Source organism: Saccopteryx leptura, chromosome 5, assembly GCF_036850995.1.
Source record: "Saccopteryx leptura isolate mSacLep1 chromosome 5, mSacLep1_pri_phased_curated, whole genome shotgun sequence".
NCBI lineage: Eukaryota > Metazoa > Chordata > Mammalia > Chiroptera > Emballonuridae > Saccopteryx > Saccopteryx leptura.
The window spans coordinates 140924889-140940105 of NC_089507.1; positions in this window are offsets into that span (position 1 = coordinate 140924889).

Consider the following 15217-nt stretch of genomic DNA (forward strand, 5'->3'; position numbering starts at 1 on the left):
CAAAGGACGATGAAGTGCAGAAATACTCATAAGATAGGGTACTACAATGAATATGGTAGGTACCCTTTTCATTACTTAATGGTAACCACCCTTGAAAAAAACACCACAAAAACACTTGACTTAAAAAAGGTAGCAACAGAGGAAAGAAGTATGGAACACAAACAAACAAAAACAAATGATAGAAAAACAAAAGAGAAGAATCAAACAAGATACAAAACTAACAGAAAGCAATTTATAAAATGGCAGTAGGGAACCCACTAGTGTCAATAATTACACTAAATGTAAATGGAGTAAACTTACCAATAAAAAGACACAGAGTAGCAGAATGGACTAAAAAAGAAAATCCAACTATATGCTGCCTACAAGAAACACATCTAAGCAACAAGGATAAAAACAAATTCAAAGTGAAAGGCTGGAAAACAATACTCCAAGCAAACAACACCCAAAAAAAAGCAGGTGTAGCAATACTCATATCTAATAATGCTGACTACAAGACAGAAAAAGTACTCAGAGACAAAAATGGTAATTTCATAATGATTAAGGGGAAGTTGAATCAAGAAGACATAACAATCCTTAATATATATGCACCAAACCAAGGAGCACCAAAATATATAAGACAGCTACTTATTGACCTTAAAACAAAAACTAACAAAAATACAATCATACTTGGAGACCTCAATACACCGCTGACGGCTCTAGATCGGTCATCCAAAAAGAGAATCAATAAAGATATAGTGGCCTTAAACGAAAAGAGTGTACATTTTTCTCTAGTGTACATGGAACAGTCTCAAGAATTGACCATATGTTGGACCACAAAGACAATATCAGCAAATTTAGAAAAATTGAAATTGTACCAAGCACATTTTCTGATCATAAAGCCTTGAAACTAGAATTCAACTGCAAAAAAGAGGGGGAAAAACCCACAAAAATGTGGAAACTAAACAACATACTTCTAAAAAAATGAATGGGTCAAAGAAGAAATAAGCGCAGAGATCAAAAGATATATACAGACAAATGGAAATGACAACACGACATATCAGAATCTCTGGGATGCAGCAAAAGCAGTAATAAGAGGAAAGTTCATACCACTTCAGGCCTATATGAACAAACAAGAGAGAGCCGAAGTAAACCACTTAACTTCACACCTTAAGGAACTAGAAAAAGAAGAACAAAAACAACCCAAAACCAGCCGAAGAAAGGAGATAATAAAAATCAGAGCAGAAATAAATGAAATAGAGAACAGAAAAACTATAGAAAAAATCAATAAAACAAGGAGCTGGTTCTTTGAAAAGATCAACAAAATTGACAAACCCTTGGCAAGACTCACCAAGGAAAAAAGGCACAGGACTCAAATAAATAAAATCCAAAATGAAAGAGGAGAGATCACCACAGACATCATAGATATACAAAGAATTATTGTAGAATACTATGAAAAATTATATGCCACCAAATACAACAATCTAGAAGAAATGGATAAATTCCTAGAACAATACAACCTTCCTAGACTGAGTCATGAAAAAGCGGAAAGCCTAAACAGACCAATCAGCAGGGAGGAAATAGAAAAAACTATTAAAAACCTCCCCAAAAATAAAAGTCCAGGCCCAGACGGTTATACTAGTGAATTCTATCAAACATTCAAAGAAGACTTGGTTCCTATTCTACTCAAAGTCTTCCAAAAAATTGAAGAAGAAGCAATACTTCCAAACACATGTTATGAGGCCAACATAACCCTCATACCAAAACCTGGCAAGGATGGCACAAAGAAAGAAAACTACAGACCAATATCTCTAATGAATACAGATGCTAAAATACTAAACAAAATACTGGCAAACCGAATACAACAACATATTAAAAAAATAATACATCATGATCAAGTGGGATTCATCCCAGAATCTCAAGGATGGTTCAACATACGCAAAACGGTTAACGTAATACATCATATCAACAAAACAAAGAACAAAAACCACATGATCTTTTCAATAGATGCAGAAAAGGCTTTTGATAAAATACAACACAATTTTATGTTTAAGACTCTCAACAAAATGGGTATAGAAGGAAAAGATCTCAACATGATAAAGGCCATATATGATAAACCATCAACCAACATCATATTAAACGGCATAAAACTGAGGACTTTCTACCTTAAATCAGGAACAAGACAGGGTTGTCCACTCTCTCCACTCTTATTTAACGTGGTGCTAGAAGTTCTGGCCAGAGCAATCAGACAAGACAAAGAAATAAAAGGCATCCATATCGGAAAAGAAGAAGTAAAGGTATCACTTTTTGCTGATGATACGATCCTATACATCGAAAACCCGAAGGACTCCACAAAAAGATTATTAGAAACAATAAACCAATACAGTAAGGTCGCAGGATACAAAATTAACATACAAAAGTCCATAGCCTTTCTATATGCCAACAATGAAATATTAGAAAACGAACTCAAAAAAATAATCCCCTTCACGATTGCAACAAAAAAAATAAAATACCTAGGAATAAACATAACAAAGAATGTAAAGGACCTATATAACGAAAACTACAAGGCATTATTAAGAGAAATAGAAAAAGACAGAATGAGATGGAAAAATATTCCTTGTTCTTGGATAGGAAGAATAAATATAATTAAAATGGCCATATTACCCAAAGCAATATATAAATTTAATGCAATTCCCATCAAAATTCCTATGAGATTTTTTAAAGAAATGGAACAAAAATCATCAGATTTATATGGAACTATAAAAAACCCCGAATAGCCAAAACAATCCTAAGGAAAAAGAATGAAGCTGGGGGCATTACAATACCTGACTTTAAACTATATTATAGGGCCACGATAATCAAAACAGCATGGTATTGGCAGAAAAATAGACACTCAGACCAATGAAACAGAATAGAAAGCCCAGAAATAAAACCACATATATATGGTCAAATAATCTTTGATAAAGGGGCCAACAACACACAATGGAGAAAAGAAAGCCTCTTCAACAAATGGTGTTAGGAAAACTGGAAAGCCACATGCAAAAGAATGAAACTCGACTACAGCCTGTCCCCGTGTACTAAAATTAATTCAAAATGGATCAAAGACCTAAATATAAGACCTGAAACAATAAAGTACATAGAAGAAGACATAGGTACTAAAATCATGGACCTGGGTTTTAAAGAACATTTTATGAACTTGACTCCAATGGCAAGAGAAGTGAAGGCAAAGATAAATGAATGGGACTACATCAGAATAAAAAGTTTTTGCTCAGCAAGAGAAACTGATATCAAAATAAACAGACAGCCAACTAAATGGGAAATGATATTTTCAAACAACAGCTCAGATAAGGGCCTAATATCCTTTACAAAGAACTCATAAAACTCAACAACAAACAAACAAACAATCCAATAAAAAAATGGGAAGAGGACATGAACAGACACTTCTCCCAGGAAGAAATACAAATGGCCAACAGATATATGAAAAGATGCTCAGCTTCATTAGTTATTAGAGAAATGCAAATCAGAACTGCAATGAGATACCACCTCACCCCTGTTAGATTAGCTATTATCAACAAGACGGGTAATAGCAAATGTTGGAGAGGCTGTGGAGAAAAGGGAACTCTCATCCACTGTTGGTGGGACTGTAAAGTAGTACAACCATTATGGAGGAAAGTATGGTGGTTCCTCAAAAAACTGCAAATAGAACTACCTTACGACCCAGCAATCCCTCTACTGGGTATATACCCCAAAACCTCAGAAACATTGATACGTAAAGACACATGTAGCCCCATGTTCATTGCAGCACTGTTCACAGTGGCCAAGACATGGAAACAACCAAAAAGCCCTTCAATAGAAGACTGGATAAAGAAGATGTGGCACATATACATTATGGAATACTACTCAGCCATAAGAAATGATGACATCAAGTCATTTACAGCAAAATGGTGGGATCTTGATAACATTATACGGAGTGAAATAAGTAAATCAGAAAAAAACAAGAACTACATGATTCCATACATTGGTGGAATATAAAAACGAGACTAAGAGACATGGACAAGAGTGTGGTGGTTACCAGGGGTGGGGGGAGGGAGGACATGGGAGGGAGGGAGGGAGGGAGAGAGTTAGGGGGAGGGGGAGGGGCACAGAGAACTAGATAGAGGGAGGCGGAGGACAATCTGACTTTGGGCGAGGGGTATGCAACATAATTTAATGACAAAATAACCTAGACATGTTTTCTTTGAATATATGTACCCTGATTTATTAATGTCATCCCATTATCATTAATAAAAATTTATAAAAAAAAAAAAAAAAAAAAAAAGAAAAGCATTAGGGAAAAAATTAAATCAAGGCAGGGTTGTGGACTTCCGTCTGCGCCTGGTAACACCCCCGCTGGCCTCTGCCTCTCTTGGGTGACACCTTTTTGTGGAGCTGGGTTATGACAGTCAGAAAGGGATCTCAACTGACCTCACCTGGAAACCCTGCGGGCACATAGACCACACAGTTCATATTACTTCCTTAAATACCCAGTCATGCATCCTTACTTGTGTAACACGCATTACCCCCTTTGATGTGCTGTAAGATGGGAAACACCATACACCTCTCCTCCCTCCCTGCCCCCGCTGGCTTTCCCCAGACATGGGTGCTAGGATCTGAGGCCCCTGGGGAAGGGGTGCAGTTGCTCACAGACCTGCCTGAGGCTCCAGTGAACCGGTGAACAGCCTTGGCAGCTAGACTATGAATTCCTAGGTTCCCCTGTGTCACGTCTACTTTGTTTTCCCAACCAAGGAAATCTATTAAGCCACGGGCCACGTAAATCAAGTACAAACTTCCCCTCTCGTCAAAGCCAGTGCCTCACTTGGGTTCACTGAACTGCACGTTTACCTGGAAAAAAATCTAAAGGCTCCTTCAGTTCCTGGACAGTTAGTCAAGTCACCGGAATATCAGGCTACCTAGAAACCAGAATCTGACCCTGTGGTTTTAGATTGAGTGGATTACAAAACCGAGTGAATCAAGGGACCCTGCAGTCCGGACTACCTTTGCCTTTTTCCTTGGTGGGCACCCTCCTAATGCTGATATTATTTAAAATTTTTTTATTTATTTATTTTTTACAGAGACAGTGAGTCAGAGAGAGGGACAGACAGGGACAGACAGACAGGAACAGAGAGAGATGAGAAGCATCAATCATTAGTTTTTCGTTGCACGTTGCAACACCTTAGTTGTTCATTGATTGCTTTCTCATATGTGCCTTGACCGCGGGCCTTCAGCAGACTGAGTGACCCTTTGCTGGAACCAGTGACCTTGGGTTCAAGCTGGTGGGCTTTTTGCTCAAACCAGATGAGCCTGCGCTCAAGCTGGCAAGCTTGGGGTCTCGAACTTGGGTCCTCTGCATCCCAGTCCGACGCTCTATCCACTGCGCCACCGCCTGGTCAGGCAAGCTGATATTATTTAAACGGCTGCGAAGCACCAATTAGGAGCATTTCTTCACCTCTGGACAATAGGGGTTCCAAGTTCTTTGACAAGCAGAACGGAGATAAAACCGGACAACACCACCTCCTAGTGTCGCGCGCGCACGCGCGTAAGTACACATACTGGCTAGCACACACCTCAGGGATGTCAAAGCAGTCACAAAATGATCCCATACTGGGAATTTTGAGCTTTTCATGACCACAACTCAAAGTCTACCAGCAGTGATAGTCTACTTCCTGAGAGTGGCAGAGAGGCACAAGGCCACTGGCACTGTGACCAAGACGCCCCTCTTATGAAGGCACTTGCTCTTCTCCATTTCTAAATTGTCGGGGGAGCCTTTGGGGACCACATTAGACTGTAAGTCACCATGTCGCATGGAAGGGAGTCCAAAAGGGAGAAACAAGATTTTCTTTCTCTTGGAGTTTCATTTTGATTCCAAGAGGTTCCTGGCGCTTGTGAACTGTGCTACAGAGCTTACAAACACGGGCTACCTGCTCTCCCCAGTGCACGGGGGCCCCAGCACCACAGGTGACACTAGGGTCTTGCAGCCAGGACCAGCTTCACGGGGCGGGGCCCGCACAAACAGTGCATGCACCCCAGTTAGGATGGTCCCATGTGTGTGGTTCAGTGCTCCTGACACCGTTATCGGGCAGGGGACCAGAGAGGAAAAATTATCCTCTACCCTTCTTCTGGCTGGATGGATCATCCAATTAACATGACACAGATTATCTGGAGAAAATCAAATTGAGGTTTAATAACATGTACACCTCCTGTACACGGAGGGAGAGACCCAGGAACACTGAGTCATTCACCAAAATAGTGGAGGTGGCCACCTTGAGTACCACCTATTGGCTAAAGATCAAAGATGAGGCTGGGTGTGGAGGATCACTTAGGAGAGGGGACCAGGAAAAGCACAGAAAACAAGGGGCAGGGTGACATGCAGATTTCAGCCCTTGCCTTTTCCAATGATCGTGAGGGCAGGCCTGGTCCAGTGAAGGGAAGCCCCCCTACCCCCGGCAGATTGAGATCTCCTGACCAATGCCAGTATCCTTTACAAAGATGAACATACCTGGATTTTCAGAGCTTTTCCCCAGGTCTGCCTGTTCTTAAAATTAGCCAGCCTCAAATTATCACAATCCCAGAGGGGCATGTTTTGGGATGTGGTTAAATGGTGGTCCCCTTCATACTCTGTGGAAAAATCTCTTATCCACTTCTGATCTTCTGGCCCTGACACAGTAATTGTTTTCATTTGTCTGGGATTCTCATTACTTCTATGGCCTTTTGGCTCTCACCTCTATGTCAATCCATCTTACAAATGGCTGAAAGAGTCACTTCTCTGAAGAGCCGCGCCTGACCCCACCCGTCAGATAGTAGAAGAAGAAAAAAAAAAAGCCCATCCTTTGGTACTCCCCTTCCCCACAGCCCTCCAAACTTCTTTATTGGCCCCTCCCCTGAATTGTAATAATTTGTGGACGTCTGACCTGAACCCACCATTAAGACCAGACCAGTTCCCAAACGCCATTCAATAAAACCAGCCTTCTTTTTCTTAGTATGGTCACATCCACTGGCCGATTAGCCATCTGCCATTGGAAGAGAAGCTGGTGGGCATTACCAACAGTTTCTGCAGACCGCTAACAAACATTCCCAGTGACCCAGAACAAACTCCTGGTCACCCAGACAACGCTCATTGGCTACCACCCTAAGAAAAACTCGACTGTTGAAAGCAGGAAGCCCTTTTTTAATGACCACAGAATCACATCACCTTTGGGAAAGTGGTCTTAGGGCCAATGGGAGCAGACAGAGTCCGGGAGTATGGCTTTTAATGACATAATTACACCGACCCTCCTGATTGAGTCGGATTCATTAAACCCAGGGTTTCCACTAACTGAGTCCAGTCCCTTTGTTGCCGGTTGAGGTAATAAACAGTGAGGTGGGACCTTTCTCAGCTGCCCATCTGATTAGCTTAAAATGACCTCATGCTAGTTTTATATCCTCGCATGAGTCAGACTGATGTCATCAGACCCTGCTAAATGACCACTGATTCCTCACGGCAATTAGCACCTTCCCAGAAGCCTCCCTGGACAGATTCTTGAAAGCATTGGATTTAAATATCTTTTTGAACACTGGACAATGGGCTTTCACCGTTGAGTTCATCGTCTCTGCCTACAAGTCAAGCCTTTAGGTTTTAGTGCCTTACATACAAACTATGTGTTGAGAAAGAGCCACCCCTATGTGTCCAGTGTTTAATAAATGGCATTTTGCAGTAAAACTTAATAGAATTTAGAAAATCTAAATTTGGCCCTGGCCGGTTGGCTCAGTGGTAGAGCGTCGGCCTGGCGTGCGGGAATCCCGGGTTTGATTCCTGGCCAGGGCACACAGGAGAAGCGCCCATCTGCTTCTCCACCCCTCCCCCTCTCCTTCCTCTCTGTCTCTCTCTTCCCCTCCCGCAGCCGGGGCTCCATTGGAGCAGGGATGGCCCGGGCGCTGGGGATGGCTCCGTGGCCTCTGCCTCAGGCGCTAGAATGGCTCTGGTCTCAACAGAGCGACGCCCCAGATGGGCAGAGCATCGCCCCCTGGTGGGCATGCTGGGTGGATCCCGGTTGGGCGCAAGCGGGAGTCTGTCTGACTGCCTCCCCGTTTCCAGCTTCAGAAAAATACAAAAAAAAAAATAAATAAATAAAATAAAATAAAATAAAAAATCTAAATTCAAGAACTGATTTTTAAAATTCTGGTTGGAGAATGTCACTCATTGTTTCAAATTCACGAGTTATAACTCCTGATGTTTATAGGAGTTATAACTCCTCTTCTGACTGTCTCAAAGCACTGTGACATTTATTATCTCGTTTGACCTTCCAATATTCCTTTCAGGTAGATGGGGAATGTAGAATTCTTGGTTATTATAACACAGCCACCATGAGCATGTTTGTGTGTTTTTTTGCAGATAGTATGCATTGCTAATCTTGGGTATATATTTGGGAATGGAACTGTTGGATTACAGGGGAGTTACTTCCAATCCAAAGATATTTTTGAGAGTTGCACTTGACAAATTAAGGTAACACTCTTGCCACGGCTCCATAATAATCAGACCAAACATAAGGAGACTAGCCTTCGCTTGTCATCAAAATAATCTTTTGAATGTCATGTGTGTTTATAAGGGGGGGTAGACTTTGCTTTTTGTTTGTTTGTTTTTTGTCTTTTAGCGAGAGACACAGAGCAAAGGTCAGACAGAGGAAAGGAGAGAAATGAGAAGCATCAATTCTTCCTTGTTGCACCTTAGTTGTTCACTGCTTTCTCATATGTGCCTTGACCGGGGAGGGGCTCTAGCCAAGTCAGTGACCCTTTGCTCAAGCCAGCAACCTTGGACTCTAGCCAGTGACCTTAGATTTCTAACCAGTGGCCTTTGGGCTCAAGCTGACGACCTTGGGATTTTGATCCTGGGTCCTCAGCATCCCGGTGGATAGGCCGACACTGTATCCACTGCGCCACCTCCTGGCCATGTGTTTTTGTTTGTTTGTTTTTAGATTCCACACGTGTAAGTGAAATCATACACTACAGTGTTTGTCTTTCTCTGCCTAATTTATTTCACTTACTTCACCTCTTTTTTCATCCCTTAGTTATAATCCAAATAGCCAGAATAGAGCTGTGTGGTTGTGGCCACACAACTCTCAGGTTCTTCTAAGAACTAGAAAAGCAGTTGCCAAGAATCAGGGCGATAATGGTACGGAATGCTTTCTAGGTCACAGTGTCTTGTGTTTCTATAAACTCACGGTTAAACTTGGAGAAATCCTTCCAGATAAGAAAGCTAAAGCTCAGACACGTTAAATGACTCATGCGCAAACATGTTTAAGTTTCTAAGGGGGGATTTTGAGGTTCTGAAAAGCTACGAAGGTTGGAGTTCTTTCCATATTTTAATCAACAAGCAAAATTGATTTTATACATTTTTTATTGCTATAAACTGATACAATGAAAAATGTCTGGATTAAAAAAAAATGTCTGGATTAAGAATACAATTTTTTTTTCTTTTACCTTAACTGACAGCTAGTTGTTACCAGTTACAATAATCAGGAATACAATGACTATTCCTTTTTCTGAAAACTACTCTTGCTTAGAACCATCTTGTCCCTAGATAAGTAAGGAAGCACAAAAAATAGTAAGATAAGACCCAGAAACATAATTCCGCGCCCAGTTTTCACATATACATTGTTGCAAATGTAATGTCAAGTAGGATGAAAAGACAAACTTAGCAGCCTCACCCTTCCCCTAACCTTGTGTGGTTCCCTGCCAAACCTTTTTTTTTTTTTTTTTTTTTTCTGGAAGTGAGAAGCCGGGAGGCAGAAAAACAGACCCCCTCATACCCTCGATGGGGATCCACCCCGGCAAGCCCACCAGGGGGTGATGCTTGGCCCATTTGGGGCATTGCTCCATTGCAACTCTGGCCATTCTAGCGCCTTAGGCAGAGGCCATGGACCTGTCCTCAGCGCCCAGGCCAATTTTGCTGTAGCTGCAGGAAGGAAAGAGAGGGATAGAGAGGAAAGAGAGGGGGAAGGGTGGAGAAGCAAATGGGCACTTCTTCTGTGTGCCCTAGCTAGAAATTGAACCCAGGACTTCCACACGCCGGGCCAATGCTCTACTGCTGAGCCAACCAGCCAGGGCCCCTGCCCAACTTCTCACATTCAAAAGGACCCTGCCTATGTCAGGCAAGATAGTTTGAAATGTCATGGTCTTGATTCATTCATTCTATTATAATTACACAAGATTTCCTGCTGGGCACTTCTGAAAAAAAAATTCTAGAATAAGCATCAATAAGGAAAGGAAAGGCCCCCGGGAAGCCAACGCCTCCAGAACCTGTTGCTTGTTAGATTTCATAATGGCAAGAAACATTTGGGCTTAGCACTTGGCAGCACGCTCTGTCCAGATTGCTAGGCATCCAGTTATATGACTCAGCAGTTCTATGCCCATTTGGCAAAAGAATTCGATATGTTTTGGCTGCAGCTCAGTCTCTAGAACATATAGTGACTGCTTAATGGAACTTCATGAGCCTTCGTTACTGGAAATGGGAAACATTCAAGGTGAAGAGCTCTCAAAACTGTCCAAGTGCATCTGAAATGACTGAAGGGTCCAGTTAGTCTGAAGGACAAACAGATTACTGAAGTTCCTTTCAGCCCCAACATAACATTAGCCCTAGGCTCACTAGACTCTGGGGTGGCAACATGTTAGTCTTTTCCTGTTTCCTCCCTAGGGCCTCAAGAAGGGGCCCAGAGCAAACTTAAAATTCTAACATGTCCTACTGTGAAAAGTGTGAAGCCTCCATTTTCATATTTGAGCAAGAGAGGTGTTTATAATATCTCCCTATGGGAGGACTGTTACAAAGATTAAATTGTGAGGATGTCCCGAACTGCTTTGGAAGCTAAGATACCACTGTAACTCTGTCCTCCATGAGCACTGGACAGGCAGTAGTTAAGAATGAAGCCATAAGCCTGACCTGTGGTGGCGCAGTGGATAAAGCTTCGACCTGGAACGCTGAGGTCGCTGGTTCAAAACCCTGGGCTTGCCTGATCAAGGCACATATGGGAGTTGATGCTTTCTGCTCCTCCCTTCCTCTCTCTCTCTCTCTCTCTCTCTCTCTCCTCTCTAAAATAAATAAATAAATAAAGTTTAAAAAAAATTAAAAGAAAAAAAAGAATGAAGCCATAATTCTGTTTGCTAGAACAGCAGACCTCCTCAAAATGCATACCACCTGGTTTCATCCCAGGATCCTGACTTGCACCCCCCTGTAGAGCTCGCACTTAGTATTGATGAAAGAAGCCCCTCTCCCCCCTTTTTTTTTTTGTATTTTACAGAAGCTGGAAACGGGGAGAGACAGTCAGACAGACTCCCGCATGCGCCCGACCGGGATCCACCCGGCACGCCCACCAGGGGGCGACGCTCTGCCCACCAGGGGGCGATGCTCTGCCCCTCTGGGGCGTCGCTCTGCCGCGACCAGAGCCACTCTAGCGCCTGGGGCAGAGGCCAAGGAGCCATCCCCGGCGCCCGGGCCATCTCTGCTCCAATGGAGTCTTGGCTGCGGGAGGGGAAGAGAGAGACAGAGAGGAAGGAGGGGGGGTGGAGAAGCAGATGGGCACTTCTCCTATGTGCCCTGGCCGGGAATCGAACCCGGGTCCCCTGCACGCCAGGCCGACGCTCTACCGCTGAGCCAACCGGCCAGGGCCCCCCTTCCCTTATTTTGTTGAAAGAATAAATGGAGTGGCTTTGAAGCAAAGTTGGAAGGATGAGTGAAGTTTGAACAGAGTCTTGAAGGAGGAAGAGGATGGGGGTAGGTGAAGAAGAATGTTCAAGACCAGGGGTAGTCAACCTTTTTATACCTACTGCCCACTTTTGTATCTCTGTTAGTAGTAAAATTTTCTAACCACCCACTGGTCCCACAGTAATGGTGATTTATAAAGTAGGGAAGTAACTTTACTTTATAAAATGTATAAAGCAGAGTTACAGCAAGTTAAAGCATATAATAATAATTACTTACCAAGTGCATTATGTTGGATTTTAGCTAAGTTTGGCAGAACAAATTTTTATAAAACAACTTACTATAGTTAAATCTATTAATTTATACTTTGGTTGCTCCGCTACCACTCACCATGAAAGCTGGAATACCCACTAGTGGGCGGTAGGGACCAGGTTGACTACCACGGTTCTAGACTGAGGCTTATGGCATGCAGCCTCTGTGCCCAGATGTGTCCAAGGGGCATCACATATGCTGAGATTTGCAAGGTAGTTCGGGAGCAGACCACAGAGGAAGGACCCTGAATGTCATCATAAGGGTTTGGATCCAAGTCCGTAATCCAGTGGTTCTCAAACTTTTTGAAGTTGGGGCATATTTGAAATCCTACAAATAATTGTAGGCACACTATATACAAATTTCTGAGAAATATGTTATAATAATTAAGTCAAATATTAAAGAAAAAAATATAAAGGCCAAGCATGCTTTTATGGTAATTAAACAAAATAAATATGACAAAATTAAATTTATTCTGATAAAAAAGAGGGGTTAAAAAATAAAACAACGACAAAAAAGTTATCTTTTTATATATATATAGACACGTTCTTAGTAAGATTTAGTAAATTCAGCAGGTCCTGGCATGAATGTGTTAAGTTACTTTTTTTTTTTTAATTTAATTTAATTTAATTTATTTATTTACAGGGACAGAGAGAGAGTCAGAGAGAGGGACAGATAGGGATAGACAGACAGGAACGGAGAGAGATGAGAAGCATCAATCATCAGTTTTTCGTTGCGACACCTTAGTTGTTCATTGATTGCTTTCTCATATGTGCCTTGACCGCGAGTCTTCAGCAGACTGAGGAACCCCTTGCTGGAGCCAGCAACCTTGGGTCCAAGCTGATGAGCTTTGCTCAAGCCAGATGAGCCTGTGCTCAAGCTGGTGACGTCGGGTTCTCGAACCTGGGTCCTTCCACATCCCAGTCTGATGCTCTATCCACTGCACCACCGCCTGGTCAGGCTGTGTTAAGTTTCTTCATTCTCGTGTTTATGAGAAACATGAGCCTGATGTGTTCTAGCGATTTCTTCAATGTTTGGGCTTATATCTGAAAGGCGAACTCTCATTTCCTCGACAATACATTGAAGAATTCCTCTCTTTTTACTCTTAATTGTGTTGAATGCAGAAAAACCCTACCGTACATATTATCTAACTTTTACACCAAACAAAGGATAGAAGAAACTTGCCTCCAGTCTTTCTGGGGAACATAAGGGGTAGTGTAAACAATCCAGCATCACAGCTTAACATCCTTTTGCAACCTAATCAGGCAAGTGAGGTGGGGGTTTGGACAGACTGTCAGCTTACAGCTAATTCCCCACACCTCTTTCCCCAAAAATCTAAACTCCAAAAACCCTGTTTGTTTTTTGGTCCCCAACAGGCACATAGTTCTCAGGAATACCACAGGGAGCACTTGGAAATCTTCTAGGGCGTGCCAGTACACCCTGGTGCACACTTTGAGAACCACTGCGTAATCACATGGAGTCGTCGATATGATGTGCATGCAGACTTTCTGTGTTCCACGCCTTCTCAGAGCAGGGGTGGGTGGTGGGTGGGGGAGTTCTTGTGTTCCCAAGAGATGTGCAGGATGGCAGAAGCATGGAGGCAGCCCGGCTCCAGGGAAGCTATTGAGCGGTTAGGCCAGAGTGACACTGACAGTGAGACAAAAAAAGCAGGACTGTAGGCACAAGAGAAATGAGCGGTAGGATTGAATGAACAAGACTTGGCAGCTGAGCCATAGTGGAGAGGAGAAGAGGAGGGGGAGGGGTCCAGGACCCATAATCTCCATGGGGGTGGATGAGGGACAGAAACACAGCAGAGTTGATCTGAATATGGTCAGATTGACTAACCAGTCCTTCCTCAGCAGCCTTGAGGGTTTGGGTTTCTCATTCTCAACTCTGGCCTAGTCCACAGGCTCTGGCCAATCAGCTCCAACTTGGAACATTTTCCTCCACAACTGCCAAGATCAGTGGGGTGGTCCATTGAGCCCAGTGACAGACCCTTCCTCTGGAAAAATAAGAGAATGCCAGCTACTTTCAAAGGAGTGGGACACTCGTTTTTTTTTTGGTCCCCCTTTCTGTATTTGCATCCTCATGGCAACATGGGACACACAGATCGCCCCTGCCTGCCGCTCCACCATTGAGAATGCAGGGAGCTGCCCGGTGGGCAGATTTTGAACACAGCCCTTAGTGTTGGCGCAGCATGACTAGTTAAATGCAGGAAATTAAGATCATGTCCCAGCGCTTACTGACTAAAATCCCACGAGATGGACACCCTCTAAGCCCTGATTATTATTATTATTATTATTATTATTATTATTTTAAAGCTGTCTTCCTAGTAAGGTGACCAATCGTCTTCCTTTAGGGAAGACTGTCCTTCTTTTGTAAATTCTGTCCTCCCTCGAAAAGTGTCCTCCTACATGTCTTCATTTTTGATATTAGAAGATTAATCTGTAAAGGTCCATATTCAATCGATGCAGAGTCAATCCATTGTGTGTGATGTGACGCATTTGTATCTAAATGAGTACTTTTTTCTGATTATTATTAAAAATGAATAGGCATGTAAAAATAATTACAATATAAAATATTACAAATGTAATATTGTAATTAAAATATTACTATGCAGGCCCTGGCCGGTTGGCTCAGTGGTAGAGCATTGGCCTGGCGTGCAGAAGTCCCTGGTTCGATTCCCGGCCAGGGCACACAGGAGAAGCGTCCATCTGCTTCTCCACCCCTCCCCCTCTCCTTCCTCTCTGTCTCTCTCTTCCCCTCCCATAGCCGAGGCTCCACTGGAGCAAAGATGGCCCGGACGCTGGGGATGGCTCCTCGGCCTCTACCCCAGGCTCTAGAGTGGCTCTGGTTGCAACAGAGCGACGCCCCGGAGGGGCAGAGCATCGCCCCCTGGTGGGCGTGCCGGGTGGATCCCGGTCGGGCGCATGTGGGAGTCTGTCTGACTGTCTCTCCCCGTTTCCAGCTTCAGAAAAATACAAAAAAAAAAAAAATTACTATGCATTTATCATATTATAGTGTATTTTTGTTGCAATTAATAAAATGTTTCTTTTATTTACAATATTGTTTTCTTCAATTTATTTTTGTCCTTTTCATTGTAAAAAAGTTGGGTCACCTTATTCCTAGACATAAACGTGCATCATAAGGAGTTTAATTAGAAGGTCATCTGCCTGACCAGGCAGTGGCGCAGTGGATAGAGCATCGGACTGGGATGTGGAAGGA